Raw genomic sequence first — 14,283 nt, forward strand, 5'->3', positions numbered from 1 at the left:
GCCATGAGGACTAAGCCAATAAGCACCGTTCCTCCATGGCCTCTGCTTCCGTTCCTGTTTCCAGGTTCCTGCCTTGAGTTCCTGCCCTGACCTCCTCCTCCTCCTTCAGTGATGGAGTGTGACTTAGGGCGTGTAAACCAAAAAAAAAAAAAGACGTTTACCTAGGAGGCTCACACCCTAGGTGGGGACCTGGGGGGAAGAGCCCCATCACGCACACTCAGAGGGAAACGGGTCCCCCCCTGGTCCACCCTAGAAAGTTTGCCCTTTCCCAACTGTAAAGGGTCTGGTTATGGAGAGAAAATTGCAGTCTTGTGGTCTCAGTTGATGTTTGGGTAAACAATAAACATTTTGGAAGTCTAATTAGCATCGCTTTGGGAGACCGTCAGCTCAGAAGTTCTCTCCACCGGGGAGGTAAGATCAGAGGCTTTTGTGAAAAAGCTTGGTCTGCAAAAACCCCAAGGAGAATCAGCAACAAGGGGGATCTGGGTTGGGGGGCATGCCTGCAGAGGGTGGCCACAGCTACAACCACTGAAGACAAAGCGAAGCCAACCTGGGAGGAATGACCCTGCACACATGACTTAATCTTTTAAGTAGGGTGCCAGTTTTGGCCCGATGGGGGGAGGCTTGAGGGTGGATTTTGATCTCGGAGTTGTCCCTCTCCCTGCTGGGCCCCTGTGTGCTCAAGGAAAGCAAGGAGTAGCCAGGGCCACTCATGAGTCTCAGAGGAGACACCACAACTTTTGGAGGGCCACACATCCTGAAGCAGATGACATGTGGCAGATGGGAACTGAGCCACATCTCAGACTTCTGGGCACTGAGTGTCTCTACACAGTCTCTAGCAAGTCCAGCCCCCATCCATGTGACACCTGAGTGGCTCAGGGTGGGAACTCAGATACTGGGTGCCCAAAGGCTTCCTGTGGTCTTACATTAATCCTATTGTCTGGGGAAACACCTTCTTGCCCCAGAGACTAGAATCCTTAGAGTCAGGTAGAGGTTTAACTGCTTCCAGTGGGACCAGTTAACAGTGGAACCAGGAGGGAAAGACAGCCCTGAGCACCTACTGTGTGCACAGCTCCCTAAACCTTGGCACCTTAAATATTCTAAAGTAGGGCCCTGTTCTCAGTTTTCAGAAGAGAAAACTAAGCCCAGAGAGACAGGCCTGCTTACCTAAGATCACACAGCAGCTGAGCTCCTGGAACTGAGACCTAAGCCTGTCTGATCTCCACAGTCCAGAATCTTTCTGAGCCTTGGCTCATGGCTTTGGGCTTTAGGAAAAAAAGATGTGGTTTAAGGGAGATCAACTCAGTCCCTGTGTCCCCAAACCAACCAGCTTTGGTCACCAGGAGTCCCCTCCCATCCCTAAGACCAAAGAAAGAGCAGGGACATTTAAACCATGAGTGTTCCCATTGCCCAGAACAGCCCTTGAGACCTCTTGGTCTCAGTGTCAACTTTCTGGCTCTTTATTTGGTCACTTTAATTAGCTTGTGGCTCAGATTCCAGCTATTGGGTAATAAAGAATGAGATACCCCACATAACCTGGGGATGGGGGGGGTAATAGACATGGTGGCTCTAAAACTTCAAGACCTGCCTCTTGGCCCCCCGAGGTGAGGCACTAAAGACTCACCTGGCTTCGGCGCCACCCTCTACCAGGAACAGTGTGTCCAGAAGCAGATCCTTGAATCAAAGCTTCATTTTTTGTCTTTCTTTCCCTCCCCCTGCCCTTCCACTCACCATTCAGATTAGAACCATTTATGGAACAGCTACTACGTATGCCCCAGCCCAGGGCCTGAGAAAACATGCCAGACTAGTCTTGGGGATCATGCGCCATCCTGAGGCCCTGGTGTGCAGGGCCTTGGGTCAGTGGAGGGGCAGGGGACGTGCTTTTTCTGGGAGCTACCCCCACCAGGTGCCTGGGGAACACAAGGCCCATGGCTGTCTCTGCGGCCTCTGCCAGTGTTGACTTCCTGAGGTTGAAGCAGACTGCTGTCACTCAGAGAGCCCCCCGGGTGTCCAGCTGGAAGTGGGTGTAGAGGAGGCGGCTGTGGGCAGGGGGGCATGAGTGGGCAACAGGGAGGGGAGAGGCCTGGCTAGCCTTGGCCAGGTTACAAATAAACTCCAGCCCAGCCGCTTCCCAGCCGTGCCGGAGGGAGAGAAAATAGCTTTCACACTGTATTTGCTGATTTTTTTTTTCACTCTGCCGCTTCTAAATCGATCCCGAACAGATTGTCCGATTGTTTGGATTTCAGGAGAGAAGTCACACGCCTTTGGCTGGTCTCTCTCCTGGTGACATTCTCCCCTTCCTCTGTTAGCCAGGGTTTAGATGGACACCCAAGGCTGTCTGGGCTCACCCTGGGACCTGGGACCTGCAGGTGAGGGACCGGTTCCAGAAGGGAAGGCTCTGCATTCCACAGGGTCACCCTTACCTAGGGATCCATAATGACATGATGTCGCTAGTGGGCTATCTCTGTTGCCCTAGGAAGGACAGGACCCTCCAGACCTGGGGCCATGGAGCCATACCCTCCAACTCCCTTGTCCAGAAGAACACCGTAGGTGTGGGACTGAGCCACAGACACAAAGGACCATGCCAGCACTGTGGTTCCAGTGTCCATAGCAGGCACAGCAGATATGTGCCTTCTTAGGGACTAACAAGACCATTATTGCACAGAGGACTGAATCACCTGTCCTGCTATGTTGGATAGGTTGATTAGTAATGTCTGCTCTGGGCACATCAGTGGGTGGTAGGGGTATTCGTGTCATTCTAAGTCTCCAGGGTGAAACTAGAGCTCCGTGCTGCATGGGTGGGGTAGGAGTTCCATGGCCTGTACTTCCATTCAGCTTTCCATGGTTGCTCAGGGATAGACAGGTCACAGTGTTAAGAGAGTCTCCAGCTCATTCCTCAATGCTTTACTGGTGCTCCATTTGCCTCTCTAGCCTCACCAGCACCTGGGTTGCAACCTCTTCCAGGCAGGCCTCCTTGATGCTCCTACCTCTGCTAGACAGAGTTGCTCCATATCTGTCATGCCCAACATTTGGGAGTTTCCTCACAAAGAGTCACATCCCAGGGCAGAGAAGGTGACTGTCCCATCTGCACCAGAGGCTCTGACTCCATTGGGTAAGCCCTAGAGGTCAGTCAGATCAGAAGAACCCATGACACGTGGGACAACTGGCCCTCCCAGTTCTGCTTCCCTGTCCTGCTTCTAGTCATTGGAACCAGGCTTCAGTGTGCCAGCCTTTCCTCATTTGTCAGACACCCCAGAAATGCCAGAACTCCCCAGAGCAGGGTTCCATACCTCTCATACAGGCCCGTCCTTCCTCAGGGCTTGTTACCCTGTCTTGCTGTCCCAGGCATTTAGATAGCAGGAGGTAATAAATGGACACTATGCCTTCAGCAGTCTGATGTGGACCCACTTTACAGAGAAGGAAACTGAGGTAGAGAGGTGAAGGAGCACCAGCATCCTGAGGGCTGGGCCCAGGGCAGAGACCATTCTTTCCTCGCTAGCTGACCAAGGCATTCTCCTGCAGGCGGGAGGAGGGAACTGGCTGGGACCTGCTGCTTGCAGAGTGGCAGAATAGGGCTGTGGTCAGGAAGGGGCTCTCCCAGCCATCGGGCCGCAGGGTAGCTGGCTAGGCTGCCCAGCCCTGTGGATGGCTTTCAGCATCACTGGTTTCTGCCATCCCATCTCTGTTCTGTCCCCTGGGCTCTTGAACAGAACTGGCATTGAGGGCTGTGTGGTCCTCACGGCTGTGCCATGATTTTCTCGAGCCTCCCCTGCCCGCATCGCTGCAGCTCCGAGCCCAGGCTCCTCCTCTGATTTTGTTCCCTTGCAGGCGGCAGGTGCCCTTCGAACACACTGTTTCTGCTCCCAGGGCTCTGAGCAAAGACAGCAAGCACAAGGCGGCCTCTTGCGTGATGGGGAGAAACGAGTCAGAGCCACTCCAAGGCAACGAGGAAGAAGGAAAGAAGGAGGAAGGAGGGAGGAAGCCGAGTGTGGCTCTGCCCAGCTGCAGGATCAAACTCTGGGACGCCAAGGCACCTGGCCCCAAGCTGGATCACCAACCCAGTGAACAAATCGTGACAGGGAGAAACACAGGGTGTGCCGCCTCTCTGCACTAGCTGTTTGAAGTTTCCCTGGGCTACCCTGACATGAAGCTGTAGTGCTTCTCCTGCCATGATTCATTCATTCATCCATCCATCCATCCATCCATCCACCCATTCACTTGGCCATCCCTATCTCCCTTCAGTCAGAGCAAACCTGTCCAACCTGCTGGGTCTAAGTAGAAGCAGAAGACTTCTCCAGAATAAAGAAGGCTAGCCCTGCCCCTGCTTCTGTGGTATTTATGTCATCCTATGACTGTGTTTACTGTAGACCAGACTCATCTAAATCCCACAAGACCCCCCCCCAAGACAAGGAAACTGAGGATCAGAGAGAGTCAGAGGTGGGGTGGGGCAGAGGAGCCACCGATGGAACTGGTGGGGTACTCAGAATGCTACAGTCCCTGCCTCCATCCTCTCGGCATGCATGTGACAGTTGTTACCATGCTCACCCAGATCCACCAGACTTTGAAGACACTGGAGCTCAGAAGAAGGCGCAAGGCCCTTGGCTGGCTAGCAGGGGTGGGGCTGGAAGAGAGTCACAGTCCCTCACTGCCTCTTCACCCCCCTGCTGGGCAGTCACCACTATGCTGGGACAGGGATGATGCTGGGCTTCAATATCCTTCCATGACATGCCAGTTATCATTGTGGATGCCCCTGTTTCGGGGGTCCAGGCACCATGGGTTGCTTCTTCTGGGTCTCCTCAATGCCAAGGCAGCCATGGCAACAGAGTAACTGGTTTACATCACAGAATGGGGCTTCTGAAATCTCTGGCTAGGCACTGAAGGCAACAACCAATGCATTCTAAACAGTCACCCATTTTTCAGGAGAGGAAACTGAGGCTGCAGGGCCACATAACTTACCCAAGGTCCCCCAGCGAGCAGCATGCAAAAGAGACACTTGTCCAGAATGGAGCCCAGTACAGCCTCTGTGACTCCCAGGGCTCGTTGCCTTGGTGACAGGCCCCAGCACAGCAGCTGGGCTCAGTCCCAAAAGGGCTCCAATTCCAGGCAGTTACACCCAGTAATGCCACATCCCAGACCTGCTCGTAGAAGCCTGAACTATCTAAACACCATAGTGGAACAAACAAGTTGATGGGGGCGTCCTGCTGTGCTGACAGGGGGCGGGGAGGAGGGTACAGGGGGTAGCGAGGATGCCAGCCTGTCTGCCGATTCACAAAGGCTACATCAGCCTGTTCCCAGGTGTGCAGAGAGTAGGACTCAGGCAGCCTCAGGCCCCACATCCCGAAGCCCCAGGCCCTGCCACAGCCCAGAAAGGAGGGCTCCAGAGCCAGTGTCTGGAGCTTTTCAGTTTAGTAATGAGTTTCAACAACAGCCTGTATGCTGTCCCCAATCCTTACAGAGCCCACTCAGTCCAGGGTCATGCTGGATCTGAGTATAACCAGTCACCTTCCCTCTCTTGCTTTCAGGATTCAGTTTTCCTTAGAGAATCAGAGATCTGCTTCAGGCTGTCTGAAGGTGACAGGTGACAATGGGCACAAAGGTCTAGGAAACAGACACATGTCAGGCTAGATTGTGACAAAGGAATGTATTCAAGCCTGAAGATGTCACTTTGGGGCCAGGTCTCTGTGGGACATACAGCATTCCTTCCAGAAATGTCCTTTGCTTCCTCTGCCTGCACACTCTGCCTTTCACTCCTGCACACCCTTCAAGACGCCAGCCAAAGCTCCCTTTTCTAACCGCCCTCCTGGCCCCCCTCAGGTACCTCTGTTCTCCTGCCTCCAGTCTACCCAGCACAGCCGGGCAAGTGGGTCAAATTCTCTCTGCCGCTCTGAGCCTGGCTCTGAGCGAGCAGGCTTGCAAGGTGCTCTGGGAGCCGGGAGTGAATGGACGCTAACTATGCTTGTTCTCAGCTGGGTTCCAGCTGCAGGTTTCCCACAAGCCTCTGTGAAGCAGTCCCCATCACCGCTGAAGCATGCCTGGTAGCGTGGACTAGATGCTGGAAGGGATCTGCCTTTAATTTGTGCTGATGTCTAAGAAAATGACATTTTATCCCGAGCCCCTCGTTCATCCAGGAGCTTTGGGACCTGGCACGGGAGTTGAACTTTCCCAGGCTGGCTCTCAGAGCAGGGCGCTCAGCCAGGGCAGCTATGTCCCTCCTCCAGCCTACCCTCTCCCTGTTCCTAAGAGGCCGCCAGGCAGGAATAAGCAGATTAGGGAGCTGGCTTTTAAGAGACCACGATTGGTCTTGTTTTCCATGGAAGTGTGAACCACAAAAATAATTTTTTCTCTCACAAGCTCATAGAACTTAATTTGATGTTAAACAGGTGTCGTTTGAAGCGTGTGAGGACTATTTCTCTAATCTCCAAGGTGTGTGTACCCATGTCTGGTGAGGTCAGCTGGGCAGGAAGCTGAGGGGCACTCAGCACCCCCCCACACACACACACACAGGAAGGTGAGAGCTGGGTGCTGGGCACGTGGTAACTTGTATGTCCTATTCATGGAGGCTTACTTGAAAATACAGATGGATGAGTGTTCCCTTGGACAGAAAAGGGATTCCAGAGGTGACTCTCAGGAGGTGGCCTGGAGAGTGGGGTGGTTGCAGTGAAAGTTCGGACTTTATGAAGCATCTGCACCCCTCCCCCAAGCTCTGAGTGACACCCACCATCTCCAGCTAGATAACCTTGGCCCTCAAGGACCTCCTGGGGACATCCCCTGTCCACTCAGAGTTCCAGTGTCCATATCTACCTATGTCCAATATATGCTATGGAGGGCAGGGTTCACCAGCTCCAATTGTCAGTGTGTCCAGCACTTTCCAAAGGCAGGTGTCTCCAACCTGCCAGGGATAGGCTAAGTCAAAACCCCCAGAGACAGTCACTGGAAATCCTCAAAGGAAGGGAGTGGGCTGACGAGTGTGTCTGTGGAGATAAAATAAACAGGACCGGGACAGCTGGGACAGCCAAGGCCCAGTTGGAGATGGTCTGTTCAGACAGCCAATGCTGAATGAGGACCTGGCCCTGTTTCTAGATGGAGCTTCTTAGGGGTAAGTCTGAGCAGGCCCAAGGTTCCTGCCACCATCCCAAGGGGGTATCATTTAAAATCGGTCCCTGGAATGTGATGAGCTTGCTGGAAGGAGGGAAGGGCAGAAAGGGAAGGAGAAGAAAGAGATGACCTCATCCACCAGGCCTATGAGGAGCACCTACAGGGCAGGGGCCACACAATGCACCAAGGAGGTGTGACCCAGAACAGGCAGGACAACCTCCTCACTCACCCCGGCCACTGAGCTTCTGGAACCTTCCGTATAGGACAGTGGCTGAGAAATAAGCCCCCACTATGCCTAGAGATTGCCATAGCAATGGAAGACGAATTAACAGAGGTAGAGTACAGGAAGATAATATCTTCGAGCACAAAAAGAGTCATATTCTGAGACCATCCTGAGGAAAGCCAAGAGGATAATGCTGGCAAGAAGATGCCCCAGACCCTACCCCACCCCCTCAAGTGGTCACACAGCGTCTGTAAAGCCAACTCCTCTCTCCCCCAGAGGGTCGAAGGCTGAGTTCCAGGCCTGTCCTCAGGAGCAGGGTACACGCTGAGCTCTCACTAGCAGCCTCCCCCAAGACAGGTCCTCCATTTGTACAAAAGAACCAGCAAAAGGTACCGTTGAGGACTTAGATGAGCATCCGTAAGACTCCAGTCACAAGGCTGGGCTTTGCTCTGAACAATGGTCCTGTGTGCCAGCCTCACGGCATCCCATCGCTGCAGGCGCAGCTTAGAGTCTGTGTCAGCGAAGTCCCTTCCTGCAGGCACCAGTGGCTGACACAGCTAGGCCTAGAGTCCACCTCCCACCTTCCCCCCAGAAGCCAGGCCCCAGGCAGCAGGCAGCAGGAGTGGGGCCAGCCAAGGGCTACATTTGTGCTAGAGGGACACAGCCCTTCCTCTTGGGCACCTCTTCTCTGTGCTCCTCGGTGGGAGCTTCTGGAACTAGGAAGCTTCTTTCCTCACTAACCACCCCCTACGCCCTATCTCCATCCCTAGACTTAAGATGCGGTTGTCAGCTGTTGGTTGCTAGGGCCCCCCTGAGCCACCTCCTGATCCTGTAGTGTAGCCTCCCAGCCTGGCCAAGGAGGGGCTGTCCCCTCCTCGGTGTCTGCAACTTTGCTGTGGAGAGTTAGCTTATCTCCCTTCTAACTGATCCACAACTTTTGAAACCCTACCGTGTGCCCACCTCTTGTGCCCCACGATCAAATGGCTCAGCAGGGCCTCTCTTCAGCTGCTTTCTCCAGAGCCACCAAGTCCCAGGCGCTGCACGGGGGCCTCTAAAGATGGACAGGGCGGGAGCAGTGGATGGACAGAGGGATGACAGGTGATGGGGGAGTGGCCTTCAGCTGCTTTCCTCTTGGACAGGTCCCAAGCGCTTTCTTTTCTCTCGCCTCCATAAAAGGCTGAGTAGGCAGAAATGCTCCCAACCCCAGCCGTGCCCCTTCCTCTTGCCCAGTTGCTCCAACAAGCTCCAAGCTGAATGGCCTAGGACAGCAGGGTGGCTGCCCCCAGAAACATGGCCCCCCTCACTCCCAGTCTACCAGCTTTGTGCTCACCCTGACAGAAACCTGAATCAGCACAAGAACTCAGAGTGACTGTGAAGGTAACGCTACCATCCCCTCACCCCACCTCTACCCCCTGGCCGGCCAGCAGCAGTGGCTCCTGTCGGTGTAAACCCACCCTTTTGAAGCTGAAGGAGGAGGATGGCAGTGAGTTTGAACCAATCCTAAGGTACATCATGAGTTCTAGGCCATCCTGTGTTACAACGTGAAACCATGTTTCAGCAAAACAAAACAAAAAACTAAACTAAAACAAAATTTAAAAAGGAATTCTGATCAGATGCTTTTGCCTTAGCTTGAGCCTGGAGGCTCAGGGGCTGTTGGGTAACAGAACTTTCTATCCAGCTCTGTTCCAGATTCTTCCTCCACCAGGACAGCGGCCCAGCAGGCAGCCCTGTGTAGAGGAAAGAAAGATGGTCGGTCCTAGGGAGGTCTTAGCATTAGGGGAAAACCTAGGTTCTGGGCAGCTCTGATCAGCCTGAGTTGATACCAGGGACCAAAGTCTGGTTTCAGAGTCTGGTTCCAAAGGACATTTCCAATCAGCTCCCTCAGCAGTCGGGAGTAGACAATCTCAAAGGTTCCCAGGCACCTTTGGGGTAGTTGAAATCAAGCAAGAGAACAAAGGGACAGAGGGGGGAAGTTCTGGGTTGCCTGGCTCTGGGTGGATCCCAACTTGCAGTCAGAGTCACAGAGTGTCAGTGGCCAAGGCATCTTAGACAGCATCCTGAGAAACGGAACCAGAGACCCGCCTGGGGTCACACAGCCCATAGCAACTTCACTAGCCTTGCTTTCTAGCTACGCCCTGGGTTACAGCAGCCTCTGCTGATGCGAACCACTCCCCTTCTATCTTAGGTGAGGAGACCGGTTCAGAGGAGTTGAGAGCCCTGCTCAAGGTCACACAGCCTCAAGAGAGGTCCTTCTAGTTTCCCATGCAAAGCACTTTTCTCTTCCTATGCGAGGCTGGGGTTCCCTGGCAGAAGCACCCACCAAGCCCAGGGCACCAGAAAACACAGAAAAGTCGTGGAGGGGGGGGGGCAAGGATGCTTACATGTAAATACTCTCGGGACAAATTATGTAACTCCGGTTCCTGGTCCCTCTATGGCCCCAGGGGTCCGACTGGGGCAGTAAGCACCCACTTCAGCACCCACCCGGGGATCCTAGCCTGGGAGACCCCGTCAAGAACCGGACTCTGCTTGGCCCATCAGCCAGTCGGCGCTGCTCCTTCCAAGGAGAACAGTTGGAGGCGCCAGGATGCGCTGCCCCCCTTTCCTTTATTTCCCCCCTGGCTGGGTAAGAAATACTAATACTAATAATGATAATAATAATTAGAATAAATAGAACCCGAAGACGCTGGGGTCTCGTTGCTATGACAACAGCTGGCGCTAATGAGCTTTTCGGAGGCCGCTGCCGGGCCACCCAGCCCCGGGCGCGGGATCACTATGGATCCGGCCCTGGGAGGCGGCGGCAGCTGAGCCTCGGGGTTCCCGATGTCGCCGAATGGGAACCCAGGGCAGCCAAGCGTCTCCCAGCGCGGCTCCAGCGCCCTGCCCCACGCGCACTGGCTCCCCAGCCGTCCGCGCTCCGCGGCGACTCCCAGTCCGGCCCCGCTGCTGTTCCCCGCTGTCGCCCGGTCCTGGCGACCACCACCTCGCCCCGCTCCCGCTCCCCCGACGCCGTCCCGCCCGCGCTCCGCAGCACTGCGTGGACTCGGCAGCCCCGCGCCCCGCTCACCTCGTGCTCGCGCCGGTCGCTCCTCGCTATGCAGCCGGGAGCCGGCGCCCGCGGGAGCCGCCTGCAGGGGCGCGGGGCTGCCCACGCGCGCCGCCGCAACAGTTGTCCGCCAGGCTGCGGGCGCGTGGGGCTCCGGGGCTCCGGCCGCGCTCCGCCCGCTGAGCCCCACGCGCGTCCCGCGCCGCGTTCAGCTCTGCCGCCGCGCCCTCTGCTGCCCCGCGCCGGCTCGGCTCGCTCTCTCTCTCTCTCTCTCTCTCTCTCTCTCTCTCTCTCTCTCTCTCTCTCTCTCCCTTTCTTTCTCTCTCTTCCCCCCTCCGCGCGCGTCCCAGTCCCTTCTCCACCTTGCTTTTGCTCCGCCTTTGTTTTTTCTCCATCTCTCTCTCCTGCCTTTCTCCTTACCCTCCGTTTTCTTTCTTCTCATCCTTCACTTTCTTCCTAGCTTTTTACTTTTTCCTTCCCCACTCCGTCTTCCCCCACCTCCCTCTCCAGTTTCTTCCTTCTCCCTTCCCTGATCCCTCCTTCTCAACCTCCACCAGAGGGTTCTCTTCAATCCACCCCCCACCCCATCTCCTTTCCACCTGCTCCCCAGCTCGGTACCTGTTCCGAAAGACTCCCGACACCAGCAACTGCCTGAGGGGATGTAGCCTTTCCTTCCAGGTGGACAGATCCCAGCCCCATGCAGCCAGGGACATTCTGCCCCACCCACCCTGTGCACCTCCCCAGCCTCTGGCTGGGAGATCTATCCTTGTCAGCCACCTCTGAGGCAGGCAGTCAAGGCGAGGGCAGGCTTGATCTGCACTTCACTGGGGGTGGGGTGGGGAGGGGAAGCCCTGCATCCCCAGCCTCCTAGACCTGGGTCTAAACCCTCACCCCATGTCTCATTCTCCCCGGCACTCCCCTAGTTCTGACTTCACCCCTATTTCATTGCTGACTTGCAGGGCAAGAAGGTACTGGACTCCACCCTCAAGCTTGTGGGCCTATATTTCCTCATTGCCTGGACAACCTCAGAAAGTCCTGTGGGAGCATGTGACAACCCTGCATTCATCCCAGGAGACAGCCAGGATGGAGCTTCTTCACTGTTCACTGAAGGAGAATACCCTTGAGCATCTGGAAAGGCAGACGCCCCCCCCAAGATCCACCCCTCCAGGCCCAACTGCTGACACCCACATTTCGGGGTCACCTTTGACTTTTGAGACCTCAGTGGGACCTCAAGAAAAACAGCTGAGCCCTTGATACTCTGAACTTAATTCCTGTCATGGCACTGAGTGGTTCCATTGCACTCTGCAGACAGACACCCAGGCTCACAGACATTGAGAAAGCACCTCAGGGGCACACAGCTGACAAGGGACAGAATCAAAGCTCAAATTGAAACCCAAGCATCTCTGTCTTCTTCACAGGTGCCTCGCTGACATGGAGAGATTCTTCCAGAACAGACCATCTCCCTTCTTCACTGCAGACTCTTGAACCCCACGGAATACTGGAACCTACCTGGCTCTTTGCTGCTTTCGAGGGTAAGGGGCTCAGGGAGGTGCCAGCTGGGGAGAACCAGTGCTTCCTGTCACCCAAGCCTCTGCAGGCCAAGGGGCCGTGGCTCCCATCTGTCACAGCATCCAGGCCCTGGTTCCCTTTGTGAATGTAGCCTGAACTGACCTACTGGACTCATCTAAGGCTGAGGCTGCCCATGGGAAAGTCAATGGCCAGGGCACCAAAGCTGCCAGGATAGGTAAGACCAGGCTCTGAGAGGGCCAGAGGGGAGGCAGATCTTGCTTGGTAACTGGGGGAGGGCAAGAAGTGTGTGTGTGTGTGTGTGTGTGTGTGTGTGTGTGTGTGTGATCATGAACACAAACCAGAGCAAGTCTGTGTTCCTTCTTGCTGACGCAAACCTTCCAAAGAGGAAGTTAAGGAAGACCCTACTTCAGCTGAAGTCAAAGACGGCAGGATGCTCCTCTGAGCCCTCTGTCTTACACTGTGTCAGTGTGGGGACCAGACAGATTGTGACAACTACAGGTCTTAGTAGGAGCAGGGTTAGGTGAGGTTTGGGCTCTCTGGCTCCTGTTGAGACCCTGGCCTCAAGCTCTCTGCAGTGGAGGCGGAGACCAGAGACACTCTAGTGTGGACAGCAAGGGAGCAAGGCAGGCTGGGAGAAGTGGGGTATAGCATGGGGTACACTAAGTGGGATGCCTGTGTGACATCTGATACGTGTGCGTTAGGCACCGGTATTGTGCAGTGTGTTGTGCCTGTGTGTTGTATGTTTGTGTGTGTGTCTCATCTGTATATGTGTTACATGGCATGGTGTGGCATGTTTTCGTATGTGGGGTGTTAGGTGTCTGGTGTGACGGGGGTGTTAGGTGTCGTGGGACGTGTGTATGGTGTATGTGATATGTGCAGGGAGCCAAATGTAGCCTGCTTTGTGTGTGTGTGTGTGTGTGTTGTGACTGTGGGTAGCTTGTTTTCTGTCTGTACATGGGTGGTGTGTGTTAGGCGAATGTCATGGCGTAGATCACGGTATCTGTGGGGATGTATCCACAGATATTTAGACACAAGGGGTAGGTGGGATGAATGGGCATCTCACTTTGCTTGGCGCTCCCATGTGACCTCCATGCTTGGCACGTCTGTGTGTGTCCCCACGTACGAGGCAGGATGGCTTGGTGAGAGGGATCTGTCTATGGTGTCTTCTGGGTGGAGGCGTCCCCTCCCTCCCTCCAACACGGAAGCCAAGCAGTCTCATGTTGTAATGGTTGCAGGCACCTGAGCACATGGTAGCTCGTGACCACTGATGGCCTGCCTCTGGCCAGCCCAATTCCACAGGACACAGCTCAAGGCCCTTGACTACTCCTTTGACTACTTCCTCTGCAGCCAGCCTGTGCCAGCCACACTGAGGCAAGCATGGGCACATGAGGTCCCCCACACCTCTTACACACATATTTTCTCCACAGGTACAGGGCCCAATTCTGCCCGCACCCCATTCCCCAGGTGTCCCTACCCTGAACAAAATCCCTTAGTCTCCTTGAGCCTCGTTTGTAAAGTAGGGTGAACACCAGGACCAAGGAGAACATTAATGACAGACCGCATCACAACAGCCCTGGTCGGCCAACAAGCAAGTGCTGGCTTAATGGGTCTTTGGTCTTGCCAACGCCCTCTTGTCCTCTGGTGGGGGTGGGGGGAGGTGGCCTTGTCTTTGCATGGCCCCACCCCATGTCCTTTTTATTGTTGTTGTTGTGGTGGTGGTGGTTGTGGTTGTTGTTGTGGTTGCCTCTGCATCCCGGTGCCCTGTGGTTGCTTTAACAATGACCACATGCTAGGCAGCCTAACGAGTCTATTCCACGCCCCACAGCTCTGAAGTCACACTGCCCTGGATCAAGGTGTGTCTGAGACCATATTTCCCTGAGGGCTCAAGGAGAGGGCCCTTGCTACACCTTCAGGCCAGCTGACCCCAGTATCCTTCCGTGGTGACTGTATTGCTGCAGCCTGTACCAGAGGCCACCTCAACTACCTCTGTTAACTCCTCATCTCAGATCTTAAACTCAACCCCACTCCAAGCTTTTCTTTCTTTCTTTCTTTCTTTCTTTCTTTCTTTCTTCCTTCCTTCCTTCCTTCCTTCCTTCCTTCCTTCCTTCCTTTCTTTCTCTCTTTGTTCCTTTCTTATTATTTTAGATAGGATCTTAAGTGGCCCAGACTGGGCTTAGACTCCTAAGGGTGACCTTGAACTTCCTGATCCTCCTGCCTCCACTCCCCAAGAGTCAGGATTATAGGCATGCACCACCACTGCACAGTTTATGTGTTGCTGGGGACGGAATCTAAGTATGTATGCTAGGCACACACTCTTCCAACCGAGCCACACCCCAGCCTCCGTTTGTTTCCCTTCTTTTTATTACATTCTATTCGTTTATTTTTCTATGTG

Source organism: Grammomys surdaster, unplaced genomic scaffold, assembly GCF_004785775.1.
Source record: "Grammomys surdaster isolate TR1022 unplaced genomic scaffold, NIH_TR_1.0 125767, whole genome shotgun sequence".
Lineage (NCBI taxonomy): Eukaryota > Metazoa > Chordata > Mammalia > Rodentia > Muridae > Grammomys > Grammomys surdaster.